The 18,894-nt window shown below is 49.1% G+C and overlaps 1 protein-coding gene across 5 annotated transcripts in view; it reads right to left on the minus strand.

Annotated features, from left to right (window-relative positions):
* The window catches only part of LOC146045901 (uncharacterized), a 162,632-nt gene that overhangs the window by 16,541 nt on the left and 127,197 nt on the right, over positions 1–18,894 (minus strand). For 4 of the 5 annotated variants that reach the window (XR_014465668.1, XR_014465667.1, XR_014465671.1 and 1 more), the window contains one exon: positions 15,946–16,104. The exons of the other annotated variant lie outside the window; for it this stretch is intronic. The gene's annotated coding sequence lies outside the window, so the exon portion shown is untranslated. The remainder of the gene's footprint in view (positions 1–15,945; positions 16,105–18,894) is intronic. 5 annotated transcript variants of the gene reach the window in all.

Below are 18,894 nucleotides of genomic sequence, written 5' to 3' on the forward strand. Positions count from 1 at the left end.
CCACTCTCTAACTCCCCCCTCAGCGTCTCTGCCCTCACACTCCAACTCCAAGTACGATCCAACCCATATTATGCGCAATGTTTGGTTTCTGCACATGTGATCACATGGCAGAACAACGAACACCTCTGCTGATTGCAGAGGTGCTTGCGGTGTAGAGCAGCCAGCGATCACAAATGGAGGCAGGGGGTGGAATGCACCTCCTCCTGCATTTGCATTGCTTGAGGATCCCACATGATAAGCTGCTGTGAGCAGCTTATCATGTGCAATCCAAACTGAATCAGGCATCTTCTAAAAATGTATATAAAATATAACATCAATGGCGAGGGTTTGGCTGGCTTATCTGGGGAGGACGGAGGCCAGAACTGATGCATACCTCCCAACATGACCCTCTCCAGGAGGGACAAAATGCTCTGCTTCTGGATTTTCTTCTGAATGCATGATTACCTTGATCTGTCTTGAACAGGATAATTAATAAGAAAGGTGTTTCAACACAGGTGATGTCAATCATAAATTAAGACAGAAGGGCAGAAGCAGAGCAATGTGTCCCTCCTGGAGAGGGTCATGTTGGGAGGTATGCTGATGTTATATCTTATATACATTTAAGCTGTAAGGCAAAGACCTACACCTGCAAGCCTGAGAGAGATGAGACTTACTCAGGCTGCAGTCGCAGCGTCACAGCCACCGATGGTCGTGATGTTTTTCTAAACTGCAATCGCAGTTTGTTATGATCACAAATGGAGGCCGGGGGTGGAATGCACCTCCTCCTGTGTTTGCACTGCTTAAGGATTGAGGATTAAGCGTTATACACATACCACCCCCGGGTCAATAGCCTAACAGCGCACCCCCACTCTCTCCTGCCTTACCATCACTCGCACCACCCTTCATCGTCCATGCCCACACTGCTGCTCTCTCTAACTCCCCCCTCAGCATCTCTGTCCTCACCCTCTCTGCCCTCGCCCACTCTCTAACTCCCCCCACAGCGTCTCTGGCCTCACCCTCTCTCTAACTCCCCCCTCAGCGTCTCTGCCCTCACCCTCTCTCTAACTCCCCCCTCAGCCTCTCTGCCCTCACCCTCTCTCTAACTCCCCCCTCAGCATCTCTGCCCTTACCCACTCTCTATCTCTCCCCCTCTATATAACTCTCCCCTCTGCGTCTCTGCCCTCACCCTCTCTCTCCAACTCCCCTCTCAGCCTCTGTCCTCACTAACTCTCTAACTCCCCCCTCAGCGGCTCTGCCCTCACCCTCTCTCTAACTCTCCCCTCAGCCTCTCTGCCCTCACCCACTCTCTAACTCCCCCTCTCTCTAACTCCCCCCTCAGCGTCTCTGCCCTCACCCTCTCTCTCTACTTCCCCCCTTAGCCTCTCTGCCCTCACCCTCTCTCTCTAACTCCCCCCTCAGCCTCTCTGCCCTCATTAAGGTGGAGATTCTCTAACATTTGCGCCGATGTGATGAATTTACCGTCAGTTTTCCGCAGTTATTTCGCGGCTGTTAACCTCCTCTTTACTCCATATTCTGTATTGATTTGATTTCCGCATTCGTTTTACGGTAATGTCAATGAGCCTCGATATTTTTTTTGCTCTACCGCGCATGCGCCCACTCCGAGTTGGCCAGACATGCGCACTGGCTGCTACATCCAGGCACTGGTAGCTCCATGGAGTTATCGGTGTCCTGTTGCAGGTGCCTGGTCCTCATGTATAATCCCGCTGCTTCATGCTGGTGGTATGTGTGCCAGGCTGTGCACTGTGGTGGTGGCATGTGTGTGCCAGGCTGTGCACTGTGCTGGTAGCATGTGTGTGCCAGGCTGTGCACTGTGGTGGTGGCATGTGTGTGCCAGGCTGTGCACTGTGCTGGTGGCATGTGTGTGCCAGGCTGTGCACTGTGGTGGTGGCATGTGTGTGCCAGGCTCTGTGTACACCGTGCTGGTGGTAGCATGTGTGCCAGGTTCTGCACCGCGCTGGTGGCATGTATGCTATCTCATCTGTGTATACTAGGGGGTTACACAATATTTGCATTGATGATGAAAGTCCATACATATAATCCAAGTGAATAAAAAAAAAACACTTTAATAAACATAAAAAATAATGACAACTTACATTAACACACACACATAAAACATAAGCCATATAACTAAAGGAAATTGATGATATTAACCACCTCTTCGCCTGTCCAGAATGGCGAGTTAAAAAGCAGTACCGTTTACAGCCGCGGGGCATAGAGAATACTCCCCCCTCAGCCTCTCTGCCCTCATTAAGGGGGAGATTCCGCAGTTATTTCGTGGCGGTTAACCTCCTCTTTACTCCATATTCTGTATTGATTTGATTTCCGCATTCGTTTTGCGGTAATGTCAATGAGCCGCGATATTTTTTTTGCTCTACCGCGCATGCGCCCGCTCCGAGTTGGCCAGACATGCGCACTGGCTGCTACATCCAGGCACTGGTAGCTCCATGGAGTTATCGGTGTCCTGTTGCAGGTGCCTGGTCCTTATGTATAATCCCGCTGCTTCATGCTGGTGGTATGTGTGCCAGGCTGTGCACTGTGGTGGTGGCATGTGTGTGCCAGGCTGTGCACTGTGCTGGTAGCATGTGTGTGCCAGGCTGTGCACTGTGGTGGTGGCATGTGTGTGCCAGGCTGTGCACTGTGCTGGTGGCATGTGTGTGCCAGGCTGTGCACTGTGGTGGTGGCATGTGTGTGACAGGCTCTGTGTACACAGTGCTGGTGGTAGCATGTGTGCCAGGTTCTGCACCGCGCTGGTGGCATGTATGCTATCTCATCTGTGTATACTAGGGGGTTACACAATATTTGCATTGATGATGAAAGTCCATACATACAATCCAAGTGAATAAAAAAAAAACACTTTAATAAACATAAAAAATAACGACAACTTACATTAACACACACACATAAAACATATGCTATATAACTAAAGGAAATTTATGATTTTAACCACCTCTTCGCCTGTCCAGAATGGCGTATTAAAAAGCAGTACCGTTTACAGCCGCGGGGCATAGAGAATACGATGCGCGCGTCTGCCTAATGTAGATGTACGAGGAGGCGCGCGCAGAGAGAAAACCCCAGGAATGCGGAAGTGCAGGGAGCGCACTTCCACAAGCGTCCCACAGAGAATATGCGGTGAGGACTACGGCGCCTAAAAGGTCCAGGGACCGCGGCGGTAAGTAATAGAGAATCCCGCCCTAACTCTCTAACTCCCCCCTCTCTCTAACTCTCCCCTCAGCGTCTCTGCCCTCACCCACTCTCTAACTGCCCCCTCAGCGTCTCTGCCCTCACCCTCTCTCTAACTCCTGCCTCTGCCCTCACCCTCTCTCTAACTCCCCCCTCAGCGTCTCTGCCCTCATATATCTAACCCCCCCCCTCGGCGGCTCTGCCCTCACCCTCTCTCTAACTCCCCCATCAGTGTCTCTCCCTCACCCTCTCTCTAACTCCCCCCTCAGCGTCTCTGCCCTCACCCTCTCTCTAACTCGTGCCTCTGCCCTCACCCTCTCTCTAACTCCCCCCTCAGCGTCTCTGCCCTCACACTCTCTCTAACTCCACCCTCAGCGTATCTGCCCTCTCCCTCTCTCTAACTCCCCCCTCAGCGTCTCTGCCCTCACACTCCAACTCCAAGTACGGTCCAACCCATATTATGCGCAATGTTTGGTTTCTGCACATGTGATCACATCGCAGAACAACAAACACCTCTGCTGATTGCAGAGGTGCTTGCGGTGTAGAGCATCCAGCGATCACAAATGCCGGCAGGGGGTGGAATGCACCTCCTCCTGCATTTGCATTGCTTGAGGATCCCACATGATAAGCTGCTGTGAGCAGCTTATCATGTGCAATCCAAACTGAATCAGGCATCTTCTAAAAATATATATAAAATATAACATCAATGGCGAGGGTTTGGCTGGCTTATCTGGGGAGGACGGAGGCCAGAACTGATGTTATATCTTATATACATTTAAGCTGCATGGCAAAGTTTGCTTGGTCTCGCAAGCTGACCTACAACTGCAAGCCTGAGAGAGATGAGACTTACTCAGGCTGCAGTCGCAGCGTCACAGCCACCGATGGTCCTGATGTTTTTTTAAGCGCAGAGAGTTAGTTACGCCCTCCCAGCATTGAACACATACCACCCCCGGGCTAATAGCCTATCAGTGCACCCCCACCAGTGCACCACCCCCCATCATCCATGCCCACACTGCTGCTCTTTCTAACTCCCCCCTCAGCATCTCTGTCCTCACCCTCTCTGCTTTCACCCACTCTCTAACTCCCCCTCAGCGTCTTTGCCTCACCCTCTCTAACTCCCCCTTCAGCGTCTCTGTCCTCTCCCTCTCTCTAACTCCCCCCTCTGCGTCTCTGCCCTCACCCTCTCTCTAACTCCCCCCTCAGCATCTCTGCCCTCACCCTCTCTCTAACTCCCCCCTCAGCGTCTCTCTGTCCTCTCCCTCTCTCTAACTCCCCCCTCAGCGTCTCTGTCCTCTCTCTCTCTCTCTCTAACTCCCCCTCTGCGTCTCTGCCCTCACCCTTTCTCTAACTCCCCCCTCAGCGTCTCTGCCCTCACAGTCTATTTAACTCCCTCCTCAGCGTCTCTACCCTCACCATCTCTCTAACTCCCCCTCAGCGTCTTTGCCCTCACCCTCTCTCTAACTCCCCCTCTATGTCTCTGCCCTCACCCTCTCTCTAACTCCCCCCTCAGCTTCTCTGCCCTCACACTCTATCTAACTCCCTCCTCAGCGTCTCTGCCCTCACCCTCTATCTAACTCCCCCCTCAGCGTCTCCGTCCTCTCCCTCTCTCTAACTCGCCCCTCAGCGTCTCTGGTTAAACAGGAGGAATGAAGTCTGATAATCTCTTATATATTTAGCCAGATGTGTCAATCATGTGTTTGTATAACGCTGGGCGGAGTTAGGCCCTTATTCTGATCGGTGCGGATATTCCCGCATTCTTACGGTGCGGTCCGCACGCCACGGTGTTTTGCCGCGTGCGGCCATCGTCCGTAGAAACGCCCACGTGTCCTCCGCATTCGGACGGACTCACTCTTTAAGAACAGGGCGTGTTTACGGACGACATACAAACCATGCGTGTGCGGGAGAAACACTCAGATTCGGCACGGTATTACAGAGTATTACAGAGTATGCTCGGGAATACCGCATCCGAACGGGAGCCAAGCGGTGCTACCGCACGTAAGCGGAGTATTTACGCCAAACAACCCACTATGAAGTATCTTCTGCTATACATCACATGACCCACTTATTCAATTACCTATCCTCATAAAAAACTGCTTATTTGGAATTGGAATCAATTAGATTCCAATATATCCTTACAAGCATGCCTAACACATGCATTGCACACATTAACCCTTACAGCAATTGAAGTGCAATGGTTTCAATTAAAGCACTGACAAGCGTCCTATTAGTGAGTAATGAGTAAAGGAGTAGATTCTATTGGGTTCAGGTGTTAATGGTTGTAGTCATTAGGCGTACGTTCGCCTACCGCATGAACGAGTGGTGTCCGCAAAGCAATAGTACACTTGTGGACACCGCACATTTCTGCCCTTTTTGATCGCGTGCATTCGGAGTGGTTTCCGAATGTACGCCCCCCAACATAAGTGTACTCCCCCGTGTCCGCCCATGTTTCCGCCCCGTTTTGCCCACTTTGAAACTACGCCCATGTGCCATTCCGCATGACGCCCATAATACGCCCAAATTTCCCGACTGATTGCGGGCAACAGTTTTGGACGGGATTTTGCCGAACTGGTACGGAGTCTAGGCGTGGCACATGCGCGTTGCGTTCTCCACGCATGCGCAGACGGCGAAAAGACGCGATCCGTAAGAATGCGGTAAAGTCCGCGTCAATCAGAATAAGGGCCTTAGTTACCAACTCCCAGCGTTATACACACCCCCCCCCCCCCCCCAGCCTAATAGCCTATCAGTGCAGAGAGTTAGTTATGCCCTCCCAGCGTTATACATATACCACCCCCGGGCTAATAGCCTATCAGTGCACCCCCACTCTCTCCTGCCTTACCGCCGATCACACCACCCCCCATCATCCATGCCCACACTGCTGCTCTCTCTAACTCCCCCCTCAGCATCTCTGTCCTCACCCTCTCTGCCCTCACCCACTCTATAACTCCCCCCTCAGCGTCTCTCCCCTCACCCTCTCTCTAACTCCCCCCTCAGCGTCTTTGCCCTCACCCTCTCTCTAACTCCCCCTCAGCGTCTTTGCCCTCACCCTCTCTCTCTAACTCCCCCTCTATGTCTCTGCCCTCACCCTCTCTCTAACTCCCCCCTCAGCTTCTCTGCCCTCACACTCTATCTAACTCCCTCCTCAGCGTCTCTGCCCTCACCCTCTATCTAACTCCCCCCTCAGCGTCTCCGTCCTCTCCCTCTCTCTAACTCGCCCCTCAGCGTCTCTGGTTAAACAGGAGGAATGAAGTCTGATAATCTCTTATATATTTAGCCAGATGTGTCAATCATGTGTTTGTATAACGCTGGGCGGAGTTAGTTACCAACTCCCAGCGTTATACACCCCCCCCCCCCCAGCCTAATAGCCTATCAGTGCAGAGAGTTAGTTATGCCCTCCCAGCGTTATACATATACCACCCCCGGGCTAATAGCCTATCAGTGCACCCCCACTCTCTCCTGCCTTACCGCCGATCACACCACCCCCCATCATCCATGCCCACACTGCTGCTCTCTCTAACTCCCCCCTCAGCATCTCTGTCCTCACCCTCTCTGCCCTCACCCACTCTATAACTCCCCCCTCAGCGTCTCTCCCCTCACCCTCTCTCTAACTCCCCCCTCAGCGTCTTTGCCCTCACCCTCTCTCTAACTCCCCCTCAGCGTCTTTGCCCTCACCCTCTCTCTCTAACTCCCCTCTCAGCCTCGCTGCCCTCACTAACTCTCTAACTCCCCCCTCAGCGTCTCTGTCCTCTCCATCTCTCTAAGTCCCCCCTCTGCGTCTCTGCCCTCACCCTCTCTCTAACTCCCCCCTCAGCATCTCTGCCCTCACCCTCTCTCTCTAACTCCCTTCTCAGCCTCCCTGCCCTCACAAACTCTCTAACTCCCCCCTCAGCCTCTCTGCCCTCACCCTCTCTCTAACTCCCCCCCAGCATCTCTGCCCTCACCCACTCTCTAACTCTCTCTAACTCCCCCCTCAGCATCTCTACCCTCCCTCTCAGCGTCTCTGTTCTCACCCTCTCTCTAACTCACCCTCAGCGGCTCTGCCCTCACCCTCTCACTCCCCTCTCAGCCCTCACACTCTATCTAACTCCCCCCTCAGCGTCTCTGCCCTCACCCTCTCTCTCTAACTCCGTTACTAGTGTAGTTTCACGGCGGCATCGGATCAACATCGGATGCAGATCGCAAGGGTTTTAACCCTTGCGATCCCGATCCGATCCCGATGCGCGTTCATGTATCGGAAGCCAGAAAGTCTTGGCTGCCTTGTCTATATAGTGCAGATCTGCACTATATAGTCAAGATAGGATGCAAATCGGATGTGCCTTAAGATCCTATCCACGATCCTATCTGATCAGATCGTGGATAAGATCTTAAGGCACATCTAACGTGTGTACACACCATTTCTCAGGCTGCAGTCGCAGCGTCACAGCCACCGATGGTCATGATGTTTTTCTAAACTGCAATCGCAGTTTGTTATGATCATAAATGGAGGCAGGGGGTGGTAAGCACCTCCTCCTGCATTTGCATTGCTTGAGGATCCCACATAATAAGCTGCTGTGAGCAGGCTGAATGAATTCACTGGCTGAATGGTTAAACAGGAGGACAATGGGGGAGATTCTCTAAGAATCTCTGCCCCCCTTCGCCTTTCTTCGCATTTATAATTATTGCATATGTTTATGCGATAATTATACCAAAGGACAGCTCTTGCGTTAAGAGCTGTCCTTTGCGGTGAGAGTTGCCGGGTCCCTGCAGGTCCCGGCGGCTCCCCCCTCCCTCACACACCCGGCGCTGCTGCTGCTGCGCCGGGCTCTCCTCCTCCCTGCACCCAGAAGAGGATCAGTGCAGGGAGGAGGTCACAGGTCCGGCCAGCACAGCTCTGTGCTGCCCGGACACAGATGAGGGGGCAATGCAGGGCGGCGGGGGTCCATGCGGGGCGTCGTTGCGGGGCGGCGGTGGGATGCGGTAGAAGCCCATTGGCTTCTATGGGGCATTGCCAGATTTTTCTGGCGAAGCCCCCCGCCACGGTAACGGGTTTTTTACCGCATTTTTCGCTTAGAGAATCTCCCTCTGGATACCTATGGCAGGAGGATAACACTGGTCAGATGGTTAAACAGGAGGACTGGATACCTATGGCAGGAGGATAACACTGGCCAGATGGTTAAACAGGAGGACGGGAAACCCATGGCCGGAGGATTCCACTGGCTAGATGGTTTAACAGGAGGAATGGATACCTATGTGGCAGGAGGATGCCACTGGTTGGTGGTTAAACAGGAGGAGAGGATACCCATGGCTGGAGGATACCACTGCCTGGGTGGTTAAATAGGAGGCTGCGCAGAAAGGGGGCTACCCTGGAAATGTTATCACATTTTTGCAATGCAAATCACATTTCTGAGAAGTGATTGCAAGTACTTTGCAATTGCATCACGGGTAGGGACTAGACATGCGGGGGGTAAACACATTTACGCTGCAAGGCACAGTTTTCTTTGTCTTGCAAGCTGACACGCAACTGCAAGCCTGAGTAAGATGACACTTATCAGGTTGTAGTTGCGGAGGGACACTGCGTCCGATGGTCCCGATGTTCCGCTAAACTGCAATTACATTACAGTTCAATACGATGAAATATGCAGACAGAGGGTGACAAGGATCGCACATGATAAGCTGCTGCGAGCAGCCTATCATATGTGATCTAAGCCAAAATCTCTCTGCTATGAAAGCCAGTGACAGCTTCTCATCACTTTCCGCACACAGGGAGATTGACAGGCGGCCGGAGTTTGGGTGAGGCACCCAGCCATTTACAGGGAGTGTCAACAGAAAATGCAGGTGGACTCGGCTATTGATCGTGTGCGACTTCTCCCCTCGGAGAATCGCACAAGTGTCTGGCCAGTTTTGCTTAGGCTGTAGTCGTAAAGGGACACAGGGACCAACGGTCGCAATGTTCCTCTAATCTGCAATCAGTTTGATATGATCACAAATGCCGGCAAGGGGTGGTATGCTCCTCCTCCTGCATTTGCATTGCTTGAGGATCCCACGTGATAAGCTGCTGTGAGCAGCTTATCATATGTGGCCCAAGCTGAATTTATATAAAATATAACATCAAAGGCGAGGAATTGGCTGGCAACTTGGGGCGGATGGAGGCCAGAACTGATTTTATATTTTATATAAATATACATTTATGCTGCAAGGTGAAGTTTCCTTCGCCTTGCAAGCCAGCCTGCGACTGCAAGACTGAGTAAGGGGAGACTTACTTAGGCTGTAGTCATAGAGGGACACTGCAAACGATGGTCGCGATGTCCCCTAAACTGCCATTGCATCGCAGTTTGATATGATCACAAATGCCGGCAGGGGGTGGTATGCACCTCCTCCTGCATTTGCATTGCTTGAGGATCCCACGTGATAAGCTACTGTAAGCAGCTTATCATACTGTATGCGATCCAAGCTGAATCTTTATAAAATATAACATCAAAGGTGAGTGATTGGCTGGCAACTTGGGGAGGATGGAGGCCAGAACTGATGTTATATTTTATATAAATATACATTTACGCTGCTTGTCATAAGCCGGCGCCACAAGCAGAGGCGAGAGAGCCGGGGAAACCCGAGAATTTTCTGGGCTTGCCAGTCTGGGCATTAAGGCATAGGACAAGATTCTCTATTACAGAAATGTGGTAAAAACCCCGTTATCTGGGTTTTTACCGCATTTCTGTATTCTCTAACCTCCCTCCGCAGTGTCACCGCTGCGGAGGGAATCGCCAGCAAAAGCTGGCGGTTCCCTGCAGAAGCCTATGGGCTTCTTACCGCAGCGGTGTGTGAGGGATCCATCAAGGATCCCTCCCAGCATGCCCTGCGGCCGGCGCGTCAGTCTGCGCATGCGCAGACGGACTCCCGGGTCATAGACCCGGAAGTCCAGCAACGGCGCCGCATCGCAAGAGAATATGCGGTCATTAGAAATGCGGTGGCCGGCGAAGAGGGCTGCGGATTTTAGAGAATCCCGCCCATAGCCTGGAAAATTCTCGGGATTACCAGTGAAGGGGTTAAGGATCACACATGATAAGCTCCTGCGAGCATCTTATCATATGCGATCCACACTGAATCAGGCATCTTCTGAAAACAAGGCGAGTGATTGGCTGGCTTATCTGGGGAGGTTGGAGGCCAGAACTGATGTTACATTTTATATACATTTATATTGAAGTTGTAAAGCAAAGTTCCTTTGGTCTCGCAAGACGACCTACAACTGCACGTCTGAGAAAGATGAAAATTACTCAGGCAAAGGGATGCTGCAACCGATGGTCACGATGTACATCTAAACTGCGATCGCAGTAAGATTACATTGAAGAGTTTTCTTCTGAAAATGTATATACAATATAACATAAAAGGCGAGTGATTGGCTGGCTTTTCTGGGCAGGATGGAGGCCAAAACATATGTTATATTTTATATACCGTATTTTTCTGACCATAAGACGCACTTTTTCTCCCACAAAACGTGGGAGAAAAACTATGTGCGTCTTATGGACCGAATGTGGACAGCTGGAGCCAGATATGTGCAGTGACAGAACATTGCTCTCAAACACACACGCCACGCAAGGAAGACCCAGTCTCCTCCAGTCGGGAGTTGAGCCCACACAGCTGGTGGAGGAAGCGACACCGGGTAGAAGGATCACGTGACCCCGAACACCCGGAAGTCGCCCCCGCTGCCGGCACTGTGGAGCCGGGTTTGAGATTCGGCCGCACACAGACCAAACCAGGAGGACTTCAAGGACCAGCATCACTGTGAGGAGGACCAGAGGGAAGCCACTGTCTACACAGGTTAGAGGTGTACTGGGACGGGATGCCAGCCCCCTGCACCACTAACCTGTGACTGCCTGCCAAGCCATTGACTCTGCCTGCAGTAACAGGCCAGTACCCTTCTCCCTTACCCACGAAACTGAGTTTCACCTTCTCCCCACACCCCTACCCCACTCTCCAAGCTGCAGCCCCAGCAGGGTGGAAACCACCTCTACCCCACTCTGCATCCCCCCAATATAACAACAATTATCCAAGCGCCCCTAATGTGCAGATGTACATATGTATATGACATACCACAGGACACATTGATAAATAAATGGTATTATGACACAATTTGTTATACTGCTGTTCCTCCAAGCATCCGCAGACACTGTGTGTATAGGAGGAGCTGCAGCAGCCACACAGTTGCTGCATCTGGTTATTGTTTGGGCTTCACATCTCATGAATCTATGTATAATACCACACTTGCTCCAGAACCACTGTCCACTATTATTTTATAGTGCTATGCCAGGGCATTGGGTTTCAGCGACTGTACCTGAGCACTGTGGTTCAGAATATTTTTCCCCCTGTTTTCCTCCCCAAAAACTAGGTGCGTCTTATGGTCAGGTGCGTCTTATGGTCCGAAAAATACGGCACATTTATACGGCATAGCAAAGTTTCCTTGGCCTCGCAAAACAACCTATGACTGCAAGTCTGAGTAAGATGAGAATTATGGTGCCCATACACTTGTCAGATGTGTTTGACAGCCCCTACAATCCGATGCGTGGTCGGGGTAGGGAGATCGGACGGGCTGCACATTAAATGTATTGTATCGGACCAACCAGTCACATTGCGGGTGCTTATGTACAGCAGTGGGTTCCGTGTGGCGGGCAGTGGGGTCGGCGCAACAGCTGGGAACTATTAACGCTATTTGCCTGGCGGGGAGGGGGGGAGCGGCTGCTAAATGTGAAAAATATTTTGAAAAGACTAGCTGAACGCTAATTGGCTGAGAGAATTCTCTCAACCAATAAACAGCCGGCCAGTCGTTAAAAAATATTTTTTCACATTCAGCAGCCGCTTCCCACCCGGCAAATAGCACTAGTTCCCAGCCATCGCACGGACCCCCCTGTCTGCCCTGCACCACACGGACCCCACTGCCCACCCCCTGCACAGACCCTGCTACCCACCCCACGGGGAATATTACATGCAATATATCGCATGCAATTTATTGCATGTAAATTTGGCCCATCAAGTGTCAAATCGTAAGCGAGCCTCCCGGGGAGCTGCTGGGGGGCTCTCAAGGTCAAACTGGTAAGAACAAGTTGGACTAGTGTATGGGGGTTTTAACTCAGGCTGTAGTTGCAGGAGGACACCGCGTTCCTCTAAACTGCTATCTGATCGCAGTTTAATTGGATTGCAAATGTAGCCAGTGGGTGGTATGCACCATCTCCTGCATTTGCATTTCTTAATGATCGCACATAATAAGCTGCTGTGAGCAGCATATCATATGCGATCCAAGCTGAACAAAGCCCTATGTAAAGTAAGTTTACATTGAAGAGTTATCTTCTGAAAATGTATATAAAATATAACATCATAGGTGAGTGATTGGCTGGCTTATCTGGGGAGGTTGGAGGCCAGAACTGATGTTATATTTTACATACATTTCCATTTAAGCTGCAAGGTGAAGTTTCCTTCGCTTCGCAAGCCCACCTGCGATTGCAAGGCTGAGTAAGATGAGACTAAAGGGGTGTACACACGGAGCTAATTTGTGCTATTTTCTAAGCAATCTGACTAGATTGCTTAGAAAGTAAGCACAGATCTCTCCGTGTGTATGCTCCGAGAGATTATATATCTCTTGCTAACTAAATCAGTGCATGCAGTCACAATCTAGTCAGATTGCTTAGCAAATGACTGCAAATCTCTCTGTGTGTACAGAATGAGAGATATTGATCACAATCTCTCATTCTGAACCATTACCCTGACTATTTTTGCTTAAGCAAAATCACTTAGCTCAAATCTCTGCATGTGTATGTGCTCCCCATGGGCGATCTTGACACCAGCAAAATTGCTTAGCAAAATAGGTTAGCAAAATTGCTTAGCACAGATCTCTACGTGTGTATGCCCCTTTACTCGGGTTGTAGTCGTAGTGGGACACCGCAACCGATGGTCACGATGTTCCTCTAAACAGCGATCGCATCACAGTTCCATATGATTGCAAATGCCGATATGGGGTGGTCTGCACCTCCTCCTGCATTTGCATTGCTTAAGGATCACACATAATAAGCTGATGGGGACAGTGTATAAAATGTGATCTAAGCCGAATCAGGACCTATGTAAAGAAAGATTACATTAAAGAGCTCTCTGAAAATGTATATAGAATATAACATCAAAAGTGGGTGATTGGCTGGCCAGTAAGGGGAGGTTAGGGGCCAGAACTTAGGTTATATTTTATATTAATTTAAATTTACAGGTACACCACCAATTTACCAACAGCTATTTTAATCCAGACTATGTTCCACTAGGATATTTGACTTTGTTCAATTTTCTTTTTGTGATATTATTAAAGAGGTCGCCAGTTTACAGTGGGAGGGTGCAAGCCCAATCTCCTGTTTATAGGGAGCGGTCCCAGAGCATCTGGGGACATTCCCCAATCCAGAGAGCAAGGGAGCGTTCCAAGGTCCAATATTTCTACCCTTTCCTTCAGATGAGGATAATTCTAACCTCCAGACTTGGTGATAAAGCTGATCAGTCACAAGTTGCTTCAAAATGTCGGTCCACTATCCAGTTCCAGTCTCCTGGTTACTTGCATTTATCAAGTGATATCTGGAACCCTGCATCATCACCTCTTTGCACTATATTCTGTGTGTCAATAAACTAAATTAGTTTTCACTTATATCCAGTAGTGCTTGTGTTGTTCTTGCCAAAGCCGCACAGGGGAAATTCCTAGTGACTGTGATTATGTATAGGTATAAACTCATCCTATATGTTTAGATTAACCTTTCTGGTGCTGGAATGGTTCCTCATCCACTCTCTACCCACTGTCATCCCTATGGCCCCTGACGTCTCCCGCAGAATAAAGGCATGCTATTAGCTGTGGGAGGGTGACGTCACTGTCGATATCGTTCAGTGTGTACGCACAATATCGGTGGAGCCCGTTGTCTAGTGTGTATGGGGCTTACAGATACGAGAGCATATGGCAGTACAGCTACAGCTAAGATGTAACCATGGAACATACAGTACTGTAATAGTGAAGACCACTGTCATTACAGTACATAGCAATAAATAATGATGTTCCGATTTACATCTGTTTTTATTCATTAAGAATTAAGGTGATGCTTCTAAAATGTTATCGCAGATCAGTTATTGGTTACGGATGAATGGCTCATCCACATATACGGTATTAGCACAGCACAGCTGGGCTTTGGTGTAAGAAACCCTGCAAGTACCTCTATAATCTACCAGTACTTGCACTTGTCTGCAGATAGCTAGAGTCCATAGAAGACTTGGGAAAGTATCCGCATCAACACAAGCGAGACAGATAGAGCGAGAGAGAGAAAGAAGGGGAAGATGGGAGAGAATCAGAGACAAAGAATAGTAGAGGAAGGAGAGAAGAAGAGAATAAAGGGAAATGAGAGTGAGTGTGAGACAGAAGGAATAGGGAGAAACGGGAGAGTGAGAGAGGTGGAAAAGATGGTAGAGAGAGAATGAAAATAGTAAGATTGAGGAGGGGATAGAGGGAGATATGGAATAGGGGGAAATGCGAGGGAATGAGCAAGTATGAGAGAAATGGAAGGGGGGAGAGAGAGAAAGAAGGAATAGAGAGAAGAGAGGGGGGTTGAGAGTGTGTGTGAGTGTGACAATGAGAAAGATATTTTGAGATGTGAGAGTGTGAAAGAGAATAGTGGAAATGTGAGAAAATAAAATATAGGATGGCAGAAATGAGAGAGAGAGAGAGAGTACGCGTGAGAGGGGGTAAGGGCAATGGTAGATAGAGGATAGTGAGAAATAGTAGACCATGTAAGAGAGAGGGATTATAGGGGCAAATGGGAGTGTGAGACATAGACGGGGTAAAGGAAATGGCGGGGGAGGGGGAGAGCGGAGGAAATGGGAGAGTGAGAATAGGGGCAAATGAGAATGCGTGAGCAAGTGTGCGAGAGAAATGAAAGGGGGGAGAGAGAGAGAGAAAGAGACGAGAGGGGATGATAAAGTGTGAGTGTGACAATGAGAGAGATATTGTGAAATGCGACAGTGTAAAAAAGAGGATAGGGGAAGAATAAAAGATTGTTGGAATAGGGGGGAAAAGGAGCAATGAGACAGAGAGAGACAGAGAGAGGAAGGGAAACGGGAGATACAGGGGTTAGTGGAAAATAGTAGTCCATGCGGGATAGAGGGAGAATAGGGAGAAATGTCAGTGTGAGACAGAGAGGAAATGGGGGGCGGGGGGGAGGGACAGAGCGGAGGAAATGGGAGAGTGAGAGAATGAATAATGGGCAAATTGGAAAGTTTCCTTATAGGCACATTGGTATGTAAGGATACTTAGGGGGAAATATACTAAGATGGGAGTTCTATTTCACATGGGATGTTGCTATGGGCAACCAATCAGTTACTATCTATTATCTTCTAGAAGGTGCTAAATAAAGAAGTAGATTCGTATTGGTTGCCCATAGCAACACCATGTGAAATAGAACTCCCCTCTTAGTAAATATCCCCCTTAAAGTTGCATTTATTTGCCCATTAACCCCCCATAACTACATTGGAAATTTTATGTGGAATGAAGTTGAAGTGTTGTCCAGTAAAACAGATATTTCCTCACCACTATCTGTGCCACTGATGCCACAACTGCTTCTCTTTATCTTAACTATCCAATTACTCCGGCACTAAAAGCACCAGCCACTCTCCCTCATTGGGTTATATGGATCTGTAGACCCCATTCATTTTCTAGGCAGATCTCCAGCAAATGTGATTGGAAAATACATTATATGTAAGTTACAAGAGGGAAAATGATCACATACTCACCTGCTATTAAATGGTGCCCTCCGGATACCAGGTGTAGGGGGTGAGGGAATTCCAGCAGATGTAACGGGAGGCACTTCTGTACACTTTTGTCAGAACATCTTTTCCAACCTCCTGAGTCTCCTGTACATTCCGGGAGTGCGGACCAGCATAGATTGGAGTCTATAAAAAGGGGGGAAACACTCATGTCTAACATGACTGAGCCCTGAAATATCTTTTCGCAATTGTTGTTCATTAAATGCTAATAAATTTATGTATTGGATGACATGCAAATAATAGTAAAGCGTGGAGCACAGACACTAAAAAACAATATATGTAATTCAACCTAATGGTACAATCACATTGTAAATAAGCTGGAAACTGATTATACTGTAGCCGCCGGCCAATGTAACAGGTGAAGAATAGTCAGTGCGATGAGCTGACGCCTGGGAACCGTGTAATGTATATTGAGCTCTGTAAGTACCCACCTGAAGTAGCCCAAGTAGCCCAACCCTGAGAGGGAGAGTGATCAGATAGTATACAGGGCATTCCGGGGGAAATACAGGAACCAGGGTCTCCTTATAGAACAGATGCTAAACCAACTAAAATACTGATTTATTAGAAGATGATTATAATACAGTTCCTCCATCCGGGCGTTGTCGGCTGCTGGAGCCGTCATTTGAGCTCTCACCGTCCGGGGGTGGCGGGCTGCAATAAGTAAAAAGTGGCAGCACTCAAACAGGGCTTTCTCATCCGTAGTTGTTCGAAATATCTTCTAGTGTGTACCCAGCTTAAAGCCACAGGCCATGAGGGTCACATGACTGTCCTCTATGTCCAGTATAAGGTACCGAATAGTACGGTGGAGGTCTATAGTACTGATACAGGGATTGTCCTATACTGGGACAGGACAAATCTCACATCCAGGTTACAAGAGATGAGCAACATTTATAACTGTAGCAAAATGTCCCATTTTCCACTGACATTCATGTTTCCTAACCACCCACACACACACAGGAATAATGCCACAGACCTACTTGTTGTCTATTAATTCCTCCAAATGGGCACTTACTAAACACAGAGCAGAACGGCATCCTCTGGCATGGGGAGCAATATCAGAGATGCTGTAAGAAATCCATGCTCTTCTTTAGTACTTTCTGATGCCACCGAAGGACGCACACTTTCCTGGACGCCTTATGGTCCTTATACACACTGGGTGAATGGGGACAGTGATGATGGGAAAATCATCCCCAGGGCCAGGGCTATAGCCCGGAGCTATCCCATGTGTAAGTAAGAGTGGTAGGCCTCATTTACTACCAGAAACTGGGCCGTAGCATTATTATGATATATGTGGTTTGTCACAAATGCTTTTTTCTCAATTTTCCTTTTAAAAGTATACTAATAAAAGTTTCAGTAAAATTGGAATATTGATATAACCTATTTCACGTAACAGTATGTCCCCCCCCCCCCCCAAAAAATTGTTGCATCCTTTCATTTTATCCAGAGGGATAACCCTTTATTAATAACACTATGTCCAATACTCTTGAGGGCACCACCAACTTTGATAGACTGCATGGGAATTGACACCCCTCCATAACCCTTTTATTATACATTTTGATTTTTAATACTATAGGTCAATAGTTCTCAACCTCGGTCCTCAAGGACCCCCAACAGTGCACGTTTTCCAGGTCACATGGCAGGTGCACAGGTGCACTCATTATTCACTGACACATCTTAAAAGATCCACAGGTGGAGCTAATAATTTCCCCTGTGATTCTGTGTGGAGACCTGGAAAACATGCACTGTTGGGGGTACATGAGGACCGAGGTTGAGAACCAATGCTGTAGATAACAATAGCTGAACCTTTGCATAGGACCTCCCAGTATGCCATCATGGCATATTAAAGGCCCATACACACTGGGCGATTTTCAACTGAAAGACACTCAATATTGTCGTTTAAGCTGCTTTTAGCTGAAAAGCTGCCCAGTGTGTATGGGGCAGCGGTGATGCCGCTCCCGCATCATCGCCGGTGGCCACCACTCATCTGCTGGTATTACCAGCTGATGACCGACAGGGTGAATGGCTTGAAAGTCGTCCACCCCTGGGAAAATCGTTTCAATGGGCAATAATTGCTCTGTGTGTGTGCACTAAGTGATTCAGCCCAGCGATTTTCTCCATCATCGCTATTGTCCGCAGGGTAAGACAGCACTAGCGCTGGCTTTCCTTCTAGATGGCGATACTTTGCCTATTAAAATAGGCAAGGCCCCGCTCAGCACGATCGCTCAGCACACAGCATCGTGGGTGCAGCATGATGTGTGCTGAGCGATCGTGCTTAAGCCCGTCACTCAGCACGGAGCACGGGTCACCAGTCTGTATCCCCCTTTAGTGTGAACAGTACTATATAATCCTCACTCATCAGAGACAGCTCGGAAGGAGGAGTGTCTCTATTGGCATGAAATGTAAGGCAACGAACCACAAATTCACACCAATGTAAAGGCCCATACACACTGGGTGACTGTCACAAGAAATCCGCTCAGTTTTCTCGTTTGAGTGGCTTTCAGCATGAAAGCCGCCCAGTGTGTACGGCCGGGCGATGAGCAGTGATGCGCGCTCCAGCATCATCCCCGGGAAAGCCATTCATCTGCTGGTATTACCAGATGTGCGGCTTTGAGGACGGCTTTCCATAGCGCTGCGCTATGCAAAGCCGTCCACCCCCTGCTGATGGCGCCGCACAGGGGGAAAGCCACCCAGTGTGTATGGACCTTAACAACACTAGGAGGAGGAAGCAGTATGTATTTATATCACTTAACCAACTTTCAATAAGGTTGAGTGCTGTTTTGTATCTCTGCTATATATACTGTATGTGTGTGTGTGTAGTCACAGTATTGCGATGCTACCATCAATTACTGTGAGCATAATAATTACATCTAATAATACCACAAAAATGTGTGTAAAATGGGGCAGATGTATTATGCC

Source organism: Crinia signifera, chromosome 11 (genome assembly GCF_055691185.1).
Source record: "Crinia signifera chromosome 11, ASM5569118v1, whole genome shotgun sequence".
Taxonomy (NCBI): domain Eukaryota; kingdom Metazoa; phylum Chordata; class Amphibia; order Anura; family Myobatrachidae; genus Crinia; species Crinia signifera.